This window comes from Macrobrachium nipponense, chromosome 8 (genome assembly GCF_015104395.2).
Source record: "Macrobrachium nipponense isolate FS-2020 chromosome 8, ASM1510439v2, whole genome shotgun sequence".
NCBI classification, from domain to species: domain Eukaryota; kingdom Metazoa; phylum Arthropoda; class Malacostraca; order Decapoda; family Palaemonidae; genus Macrobrachium; species Macrobrachium nipponense.
The window spans coordinates 62,652,735-62,663,898 of record NC_087203.1 but is presented as its reverse complement, the minus strand read 5'-3'; positions in this window follow the sequence as shown (position 1 = coordinate 62,663,898).

The following is an 11,164-nucleotide window of genomic DNA, read 5'->3' as shown; positions in this document are numbered from 1 at the left end:
GCATCGTTTCCTATTTCGGTATCTGTACTGCCTCTTTATGTATCCCACGAGTTTCTGTGCCTTCTATTTACCTTTTATGCATGTTTTGTGGACTTTAAGTCCTCTTCTTGTACTACACTATTTATGTCATTCCCAAGCAGCATGTAGTTGGCATGAGGGTTGTTTGTTCCTATTCGTAACACTTAACATTTATCCGTAACAAATTAAATTTATCCTAATTAAAAGACATTTGCCATATTTTTTACCACTCCTATTTTCTTTAGATAATTTCTTAAACTTTCCACTGTATCTCGGTCTGCTGCATTTACACCTAGTTTGGTATCATCTGAAAATTTGTCCATCCTGCTAGTTAAGCCTACATCAATGTCATTAATGTAAATAAAAAACAAGAGCGGGCCAAGGACAGAACCCTGAGGAACTCCGCTTGTCAAATCTCCCCAGTCTGATTCTTCACCATTTATCAGGACACTGTTTTCTATTAACTAGCCAGTCTTCGATCCAGTCTGCTGTTTCTCCTACAATTCCTAAAGCTCCAACTTTTGTCATTAGTTTCTTGAGTGGAACTTTGTCAAAGGTCTTTTGGAAATCTATGTAGAGTATATCTATTGCTCTACTACTGTCGTAAGTACACCAAGTATGCTATGAAAAAACACAAAGAGGTTTGATAGGCAGGATCTGTTTTGTTTGAAACCGTGTTGGCTGTTTAACAACAAGTTGTTTCTATCAATGAGAGAGAGAGAGAGAGAGAGAGAGAGAGAGAGAGAGAGATTATAATTCTGAAGATTGTTATATTGTTTCCAACACCTGTAGCTTACAAAGAAGTAGCAGGTGAAGTTACTTTTGCAAATATAAGCATTAAATATAAATGCATACAAAAATATATATAATTTTGTTTTTAATGTTTCTACCAATATTTTACTTGAGTGCAGTAGGTACACATTATCAAAATTTAATTATAACTTAGAAATGTACTCATTAATCTATCCTTGGGGTGTGGGGGTTGGGAGCGGGGGCCGCACCCTCCTCCTTTAAATCCGCCACTGAACACAGATGCTGATGGTAACTGATTACAAGTGAGACGATGAAAGACCTGAGGACATAAAATTCTGATGCCATAAAAGACGGGAAATATCTCTGCTATGTAACGTCAGTCTATTAGCACTTTCCACTGTGGGACCGAGTTCTGTTGAGCTAATAATGTCTGTATCAGAGTCTGGTCTGTATCGTCCTATATAGATACTCCATAGCGTAAATTATATTTTCGTAGGACTAGTTGCTAATATTTGTTAATCTTAGAACAAGTTGATTATAATGTAGAGTAGGGTATCGAAGTTTTCAATCATTCTTTATCGAAATTTACCATACAATAAGTTAAAGCAAAATACCCCAAAAGTAATTATAATACATGGTAAATTCGTAAGAATAATTTTAATCTCAAGTACGGGTTAAGGATTTCACTCTATCGTAGTCAGCGCTAAAATGTTTTTAAAAGAAAACTCACCCCAAAGAAACAGGTATTCAATAATAGTAAGGTAAACTAAGCTATATTGTACACTTGTTCTTTTTGAGACTTATCGTTCCATTCAAGTACTGCCAGATGGCAATCAACACAATACAGATTAAAAAGATTACTGGAGTAAATTCTACTATTTGCTTCATGGATGTAAGTGAAATATACTCAGTTACTACCTTAAAGGATTAAAATGAAAACAACGCTGTAAAGTTTTCTAAGATTTTTCTGGAGTGGAAATCATTAGCACGGCAAGCTATGTCAGATAAAAGCGAAATCCAAGCCTTTATGTGACTGGCAAGTGACTGGCAAGTATCTTCTTTAAATTAAGAGGGCAACTTACTTTGTTGTGTAATGTTGGACTCATGATATTATGGGTGTCTTGGTAAGGCTATCGTAAGTGAATAATTTTTAAGTAAAAACGATGGGGCTGTTAATAATATATGCCCCGTTTATTGATTTTTTTCGTACGTCTTTTAATTGCTTAGATCAGATATTTTCGGAAGAAATATCTGATGAATGAAACATGTAAGGGAAACAACCGCCTTGAATCCATCATACTCAGGTAGATCACCCTTATTCACTCGATATTTAATAGGTGAACAAGAATACAATTGCATCTTTAAGCATACCATTCAAAAGATTAATGTTTTGTCAACATAATGTGATATATGAAAACGCTATACGAACTATAGCGTTTTCGTAAAATAAGTTTTCATGGCAGTTTTAAAATTCAATTTGGCGTCTTCCGCATCCGGCATTGATCCCACGTCCTTCCCAGCCTTCCCAGCGCTCATTTGATCAATAGAACCTTATTTGATTGTAATTATACACATTTGGTTCTTAATTCACTCCAATTTGCACTTGAAATGGTTTCTGAGCAGTAAATACCTGTAATGGTATTGGGACTTTATGGACACCCTGTACATACATATGGCTGCCAAAAGCAGATGACAGATTAGTGAATTGTTTATGACAAAAATTTTGTATTTTTTTTTTTTTTAGCAATTTTCATTGATTCAAGTCTACATTACTATTTTGACCTTTTAAAAATTTTTAATCATTGTACTTATGCTGATATAAATGTAACCTTTAATGCTTGCATGCTAGGAATGGCAAAAATTAAACAATAGGAGAGCACGAACAACACCATAGGTACTGTTCACAGCAAAACCGTTGATGTTTGAGTCTGGAATCTAGTTACTTTTTCAACAACGAATATTTTCAAAATTAATTATCATAAATACGTAATAAATTTATGTAATTCATAACCTTACACTGGTGTTTAACTATTTATTTCAAAATTATCCAGCGCACTCTTCTTCTTTCCTCCCGAAAAATTCCAAGTTTCCTTGGACTCGAGGGCGGATGGTGTCATTGTTTACGATTTTTGGGAAGAAAGTGTCCCAGCATGTATGGGGGTACAAGTGGTGTGCGGATTTAGCACAGGAAATGGGAAGTTTGTTGACACAAGTGACTCAGCAAACATTGAGATGGCGTCAATCTTCTACGCATTTGGTGTTTTAAGCAAAAATTTCGAAAGTGTCATGGAGGTATGTTTGCACTGCACATGGCTAGACTTTCATTAACCTCTGTTTAATCTTAAAATATGACCCTAATTTCTAACTTTGGAGAAAATACTTACTTCGAAACGAGAGTAGAGGTCTCGAGGTGTTGCTCCCACCATCGATGACTCGTGACTGGTTCCCAGTGTCAGGACGTGTTAAAGTACTTTTTTGGAGGGTGGATCAACAAGCGGGCAAGACTGGCTAAGCTATCCACTTGGTTGTTTCTCCTGCTCCAGGAAACGTCCGTGCCACACCAATGTCGGAAACACGCTTGAAGGATCATTCACATTGGGTATACACATGAGAAAGTAATCTGAACCACAGACTGTCAGAGGTTTTGGCCATTAACAGTTACAAGCAGTAACAGATACCGTAAAGTAAATTGAACTGGTCCAACGAGCTGAGTGACAGAGGAAGCAAAAAATTAAGTGATTAATATAACATCATTAAGACCAAAGTAGCATTCAGTGAGGTCATGGCAATTAGTTAGTCATTCGAAAGCAGCCCTTTGTATATCTTCTCTGATTTGTTTAACATAAAACAAAGGGACAATTGTGGATTTGTATCATTGTGGCAAATCGTTGGTACTGATGTTGTAAAGACAACGTCTTTTCAATATTTTTATTTTCATTTCAATGACTTGCTAAGTTTCATGTGTATCAATCAATGTAGAATTCTCTGGCCTTTCCGCTAATAAAAATATCATGTGTACACACAGACTGTGTCTTTGCACATTATTATTTATATGTCTGTAAAGAAATACAAATTGTTGGTCTCAAGGTTCAGACCTCTGTCCACCTGACCCAGGTACTACATGTCCGTCTGCACCTGTCATTGTATACCCCACGCTCAGGCAATAAAGCATCAGTACCCAGATACTTGTCAATCTATGTCCTCATAACTGGTGACCTCCCGGATTGGACGGTAATCACAGTGGTTTTGGCCTTGCCATTAAAGACTCACTACAACTGCTTACCTTCAGAAAACCTTTAACAGTCTCTGAAAGCTCCTTTCCTCGGTTAACACTGACGCCACTATCGGACTCATTATGGTGCACCTTCCCAGGTGCATTCTAGCATCTTCAAACGGTTTGGCTCTCGCCATTAACGACACACTTCGACTGCATTCAAAAGTCATTAACAAAACCACACAGCATCTAGTCTTGACTTCTGACGAGCCCAACACCATTCATTAACTAAATACGTACTTCTGCATTTTGGTGTGTGAGACATCCACGATGACAGAGTCTGTGGTACACAGTTCTTCCGATGACACTCCGATCCTCCACAAAACTCTCACGTCCATGAGAGTATCAATCGGCCATATAGTCAAACTGCCATCATCCTCACAACATAATATGGCATCATGGTTCCTGCATACAGACATCCACTTCAGGGTAGCAGGAATCACGGACGAGGGAGCCAAGGCTGACATCGTCATGACAACACTTCCAGGAGAGATCTTCAGCTGCATCACCCAGTGGTTAGACACAGGCTGTCAGATAACCTACAGGGACTTGAAGAATAAACTCGTCAGGACATACTCCCTTCTACTCCCTTCCTGTTCTGGTGCGAGCCACCCAAATCCTCAACCTCATCAACCAGCCCCTAGGAAACACAGCACCCAAAGATGCCTGGGATGAGTTGAGGAGACTCCTCTTGCTGCTGGGAGTCGACGCAGATGGGCAGAGGAAGAAGATCAGCCTGTCACAGGAGATTTTCCTTCAATACCTTCCAAAGGATGTGAGGGCACAGATCACTGAGGCGGACACACTCCCGATGGATGTCCTGGGGGACAGGGCCCAGAAGCTCCACGAGGCCGCCAGGGCCCCGAGATATACCGCAATGCTTTCAGCCAACAGCGCAGAGGTCGAGGAACCTGATGAGACAGATGTGAGTGCGGTCTAGCGGAAGAAGGTGCCCCCGCAGCAGCAACAGAAGAAGAATAATTGATCCTGTCGCTATTATCATCAGTGGTTCGGGAAGGATGCCAAGAATTACATATCGCCCTGTTGCTTTCCAAAAAACTTGGATGGTGGCCATCCACAGCAGCAGCCATAGCTGTACCTTGTGAATTCTTCCTCACAGATGCCACGCCCTGCCTGAAAAACTTCTCCGACAGGAACAAACACTTCAAGCCCAAAGGCTTAGATACCTGCGAACACGTCTTCGTGAGGGATGATGCTCGCTGGCCCCCCTTGACGAGGTCCTACCAGGGGCCCTACCGCCTCATCAGCCAAACAAACAAAGCCTACCTCGTCATGATATATGGTTACGAAGACTGGGTCTCGATCGACAGCTTAAAACTAGCCTTCCTGATGGCCAACGCGACCATGGATGCCCATGGACGACAATCGAACCTGCACCCCCCCCACCCAGGCACAGCACCAGGGAAGGCATCCTGTCAGTCAAAATGCCAAAGGACTCAGTAATCGGTAATGCCCCACAGCAACTGATCTCACGGACATGGGGTCGACTCCTGCCTCTGTGAAGATGCCTCGACTAGAAGTTCCTCACTTAATTTAATCTAATTTTCCTATCATTATTCATAACAATTGTCTTGGGGGGGGAGTAGTGGTAAAGACAACATCTTTTCAATGTTTTTATTTTTATTTCAACGTCTTGCTAAGTTCCCATGTATATCAATTAATGTAGAATTCTCTGGATTTTCTGCCAATATAAATATCATGAGTGTACACAGACTGCTTCTGTGCATATTATCATTCATATGTCTGTTAAAAAAAACACAAATTGTCAGTCTCAGTGTTCAGACCTCTGTTGACCTGACCCAGTTACTACACATCCGTCCGCAACTGTCATAGTATACCCCACGCTCGGGCAATAAAGCATCAGTACCCAGATACCTGTCAATCTATGTCCTCACAATGTTAGTATAAGCAATGGATTGATGGTATTAGAAAATATTATGAATGACTTTACCACAGAGACATTTCGCTGGAGTGCAAAACCCAATATATCTGGGTTACACTTTCTTAACAATGAGAACAGGGAGATTTGAAGTTTTGAACCCTGTAAAGCTACGGACATCAAAACCTTTGTAAGGCCTTGAGTTTGTACTAGTGAAAAGTTTTGGAGTCTCCACCACTGTAAAGTGTTGGAGCATTGCCCACTGCATTGCTTTGCAGTTTTGACCTTTTTAAATCTGGTAGTTTTGACTATTGTAAGTCCAGCGTATTGCCAGTGATTAAAGGTTCGGCCATTGACTTGTTTAGGAATATGGAAACTGGATTATCTTGTCAGCCACTGATAGGTCTAAAAATTTCGACTTTAAGGCAATATATAAAAACTTGGACTTCTGCCATTGCAGTTTAGAAATTGGTTATAGTGTGGCACTGCCAATTCTAAAGCCCTGGTCACTTAAGATCTAAAGATTTTTTAGTTTTAGTCTGGTTCTGTCTTTGGAATGCAGCAATAGCAAGATTTTGATGGTCTCATCACATGATCAGATCTCTGTTTGAATTCTTTGACCAAAGGTAGACATCTAAAATCGGCGACTTATTCTCAAAAGGCTTGAAGATCCTTGAGCAAAGAATAATATAACATAATAAAGATCAAAATTCTACGTCATCAGTAATAAAAGAGAAGTATAAAGCTTCATTGTGGTATTTGAAATGGGTTTAATTGTGAACAATTTTAGCATACAACTGCTAAGGTCTTTTGTATTTGCTTCTTGGCATGGAATTAAAAATTTCATCGCGTACGGTACATGAGATGGGAGACCTTTGACGCGAAATAGCCTTGGAATGACTATATAATAAGAGAGAGAGAGAGAGAGGTCAAAAGGTATCAAGCATCATGTCATATCAGTTAGGTGCGAGGGACTCAACGAGGTTACCCTCAACACCACTGGGAGACGTTTAGCGAAATCGCCTCCGTTTTCCAAGTTTCTGACTGGTATAATAATCTTCCTTCAAGAGGAAGACCAATGCTCTCAGAGTTTAATGCCCAAATTCTACCCCTCCTTCACTTTTTATTTGTTTTCTCCCGGCCTGACTTGAAAATGGCCCATTAGGCTACCTGTCCTGTTGGTCTCAGTTTATCGAAAGGCCTCTCAGTACTCCATTGTTTCTCTTTCCTTCATGGAATATCTCTCTATCTATCTATCTATCTGTCTATATATATATATATATATATATATATATATATATATATATATATATATATATATATAATCATCAGGGGAACCATAGGAAAAGCCAACGTACACTGGTACATTTATTTTGCCAACTCTTCACGATTCATAGTCGCATCCTCAATGCTGTAATCAAAATACAAACTCATACATTAAAACCAAGCACTGCATAATCCATAAAAATTACGCTATAGTATATGTAATAAAATTCAATAAACATCAGAATGTAGAAAATCTTAAAATAATTTATGAACATTTTAAAACAAGAAAATATACTAAACATGAAAACTATATACAGAATATCTGTAAGATTCTTAAAACCGTAAAATTACATAAAACACTAAAATAGTAAGGCCATTCTGCACCTTTCTCGCAGAGAAAGGTGCAGAATGGCCTGCACCATTCTCGCAGAGAACGGGGCAGTGACTGAAAAAAAAAAATCATAAAAACAAGCATCGTATACCTAAGGTTTTAAACAACTGAACAGAGGAGGATTGTGTATTTAAAGATGGAACTATCTTTTTTTTTATAATAATGACTCCAAGCCTGTTAAATCGTTTTCATTATGTGCTTGACCTATAATTGTATTCCTTATCGTCAATATATGTTTTGCATAACGTCGAATGGTTCCTAATATTTAATTATTCGGGGTTTGCTAATCTAACTTAAACCGCCGTGAGAATCTTTTCTCACTTTCAGCAACCATTTCGTACAACCCACATCTCGGGAGCGTATATTTATATTCAACGTTAGATTTTAGATGAAGACCAAGGCGGTCTTTCGTTTTGACCAGAGAGACTGTTCTTAATGGATTTTTTGGAAAGGTTTAGGGGTCAATGCCGGGAATTTTTTGGAGTAATTGCTTCTTAGACCATTGTTGTTACTAAAACTCACTAGCATTTTGTCCCCCCAAAACGCCATTGGGGTCCCCCTACAATTTACGCATATGCATATACGTGTGTATATATATATAATATATATATATATATATATATATATATATATATATATATATATATATAATATATATGTATGATGTGTACGTATATATACATTATATATAAATGTATATCTTTTATAAAGTTCTTACACACTTTGACACTTGAACAACATGTATTTAGAAGAACAAAGTCTTAACTGTACATTAAGCAATTAAAACCTAATTGTAACAGTACTGCAAGGAAAGTCTACCACATACATACATACATACATACACTCATACACATATTAAATCCAAAGGCTAATCTTACGTTTAAGACTAATTTCTTCCGAATAACTGGTGCCCACATGTCAAAGTGTGTAAGATGGTATATAATCATGCACAATATTGTAACAAGTAAAACAAGTTTTATCAGTGCAGAACTTAATAATATATTCACAGAGAATCAACAAATATAAATTTTTTTTCTTTCATTATGGAATGTAGACGAGGAAAATCCAAGCAGTATTATGGAGGGCTCTAGAAAACGCATCCAAGATGAACCTATTTGTTTCAATCTGAACAGGTTACTTAATTCTCCAGGAGCAATGTTACCCAAAAAGACGATACATTAGTAATAACATTACTAACGCTAGTGTAATTAACGACAACGAAGATAATGATAGCAGCCGTAACATAACACCCTCACATAAGAAAAAAACAACAATACTAATAATCATAACGGATACTCTAACCAGCAAATTAGCAATCTTATTTTCACGAGAACGGCTTGTCCGGTAAATGAATAGCAAGAACGTGTTGTCCGATGAATCAACAGCCAGGGGTAAACACAACTTTGAAGAAAATGTCACAGTCGCTGGCATGAGGGTAACTGATTTTCTTTAATGTTAAAAAGATTCTGCCAATAACTTTCTAGCTTAGGAGCCAACGGTCACAAGAAGTCAAGGCCGAAGAAAAACGGATGTTAAAAAAAAAGAGAGAAAAAAAAAGCAGCTCGCAGTTTTTGCTTGTCATCAACGGTTTGTGCCAGTCATTTGGGCTTATATGTGCTCTGCTTTCAGGAAGTGAATAAATATTCGCGGTAAGTTTTTCGAATGCTTCTTCCCGTCCAAGATGCTTCCTTGCGCTTACTGAAAGTCTGTACAATCGACAGCAAATTAATGGAAAGGTTTTCCAATCAATTTCGTTCATTCTTTACTTACGTGCAACCAACTCACGATATTCGGATAATATTTGTAATTTTTCAACTTAAAGGATACTGTTTCATGTAATTTTAGTGTAGAATTATGATTATGTATATTCAAGAGAAGAAAATAATTACAACGTAATTAAGAAAAAGAAGAAAAAAAAAACCTCTTGAACCGTAAGACAAATCATGAAGAAGCAAAAGCGGAAAATTGCGATACTCCTCAATTCACTTGCGTCACACGAGTGGCATGATAAACTAGCAATAAAAATATCATCCTGATAATTCTCTTAATTAGGGGAGTTTTCTCCATTAATGGGAGAATTGCACAATGTTAATGAAAGAATGATTCGCAGTGACCGCACAGGGTAGATCTGTTCATGAAATCTAGGCATAAGGCCGTACATCGTAAAATATCAGTCTAATGTCGATGGAAATGAAAAATAAATTTCAGGCCAAAGGCCAAACATTGGGACCTATAAGTAAGAAGGTTGTTAAGGTGTCACAGGAAGAAAACCTCGCACTTGCCTTATGAATCAATTGTAAGGGGAGGGTGAAAAGAAAGATCGAAGAAAGACAATATGAACGGAGGTACAGTAAAAGGAACGAAAGAACCTAAGTTAAGTATATCTTAGTTTTACCAGACCACTGAGCTGATTAACAGCTCTCTTAGGGCTGGCCCAAAGGATTGGATATTTTTCGTGGCTAGGAACCAATTGGTCACCTAGCAACGGGACCTACAGCTTATTGTGGGATCCGAACCACACTATACCGAGAAATGAATTTCTATCACCAGAAATAAATTCCTCTGATTCCGCGTTGGCCGAGCCGGGAATCGAACCTCGGACCACCGGATTGGCAGCCGAGCGCGAAAACCACTCGTCCAACGTGGAACTAGAACCTAAGTAATGCCTACAGTGCACCGGGTGAGGTGCACTAACAGTACTACCCCCAACAGGATCAGTCGAATGTCGATGCATAGTCACGCAGGCGACATTTACTTCTAGTAAATGTCTAGTAAACATTCAACGTTACGCAAAACGAGAGAAAATCCACGAAGGTGTGTAACATATCGACTTTTGCAATATGTGCTGCTGTGCTGTGTCCAAATGGTGTGGGTGCCAGGCCGTCAGCCTATTTGTCTAGTCATGGATACCTCCTTTATCTATAATGTTACTGTTGGCAGCTATTCCCGACCATTCGACGAAAACACTGGTTAGTGGACGGAAGACTCCTCAAAAACGTTGTTGTTGATCTAGCTGGTTTTATGCCAGAACGGGCTCTTACTCCTTGAGCAGCCAGTCATTTGAGGTTCAGGTAGGACTGCTTTTTATCACAAATGACCAATTGCCAGCACGGACCTTGTGTTATGGCGGCTGGCAAGTGTGGTTAGGTATGTGGACCTCATGACTCTTAGCAGACAACAGAGACGAAACGTGAGACATATCATGTTTGTGGGGTGATGGATATCCATAAAACAAATCACCTACAGGCCTATATTTAAAACACAGTAATCTGTAATTTCAATAATAACCTTTTCTGAATATTTACCGTAGTCATTTCTTTCCCATTAGATATAGGCCTAAGCCGAGGCCTTTGGAGAGACCTGTCTGTGTATTTCAGTTTGTTACATTATTTCAGATGTTTTAGCAAATCTCTTAAAAAGGCTGGCACGTGTGTTAAAGTGCTGATGGGTGTAAGAGTCCTCTGCAATATGCCAATATTAATTTCTTCCTTCAAGCTGTGTATGCTTTTAATATGGTACAAATGACGGTGTTGTTAACAAAATCTAGGAGATTTTATAATTT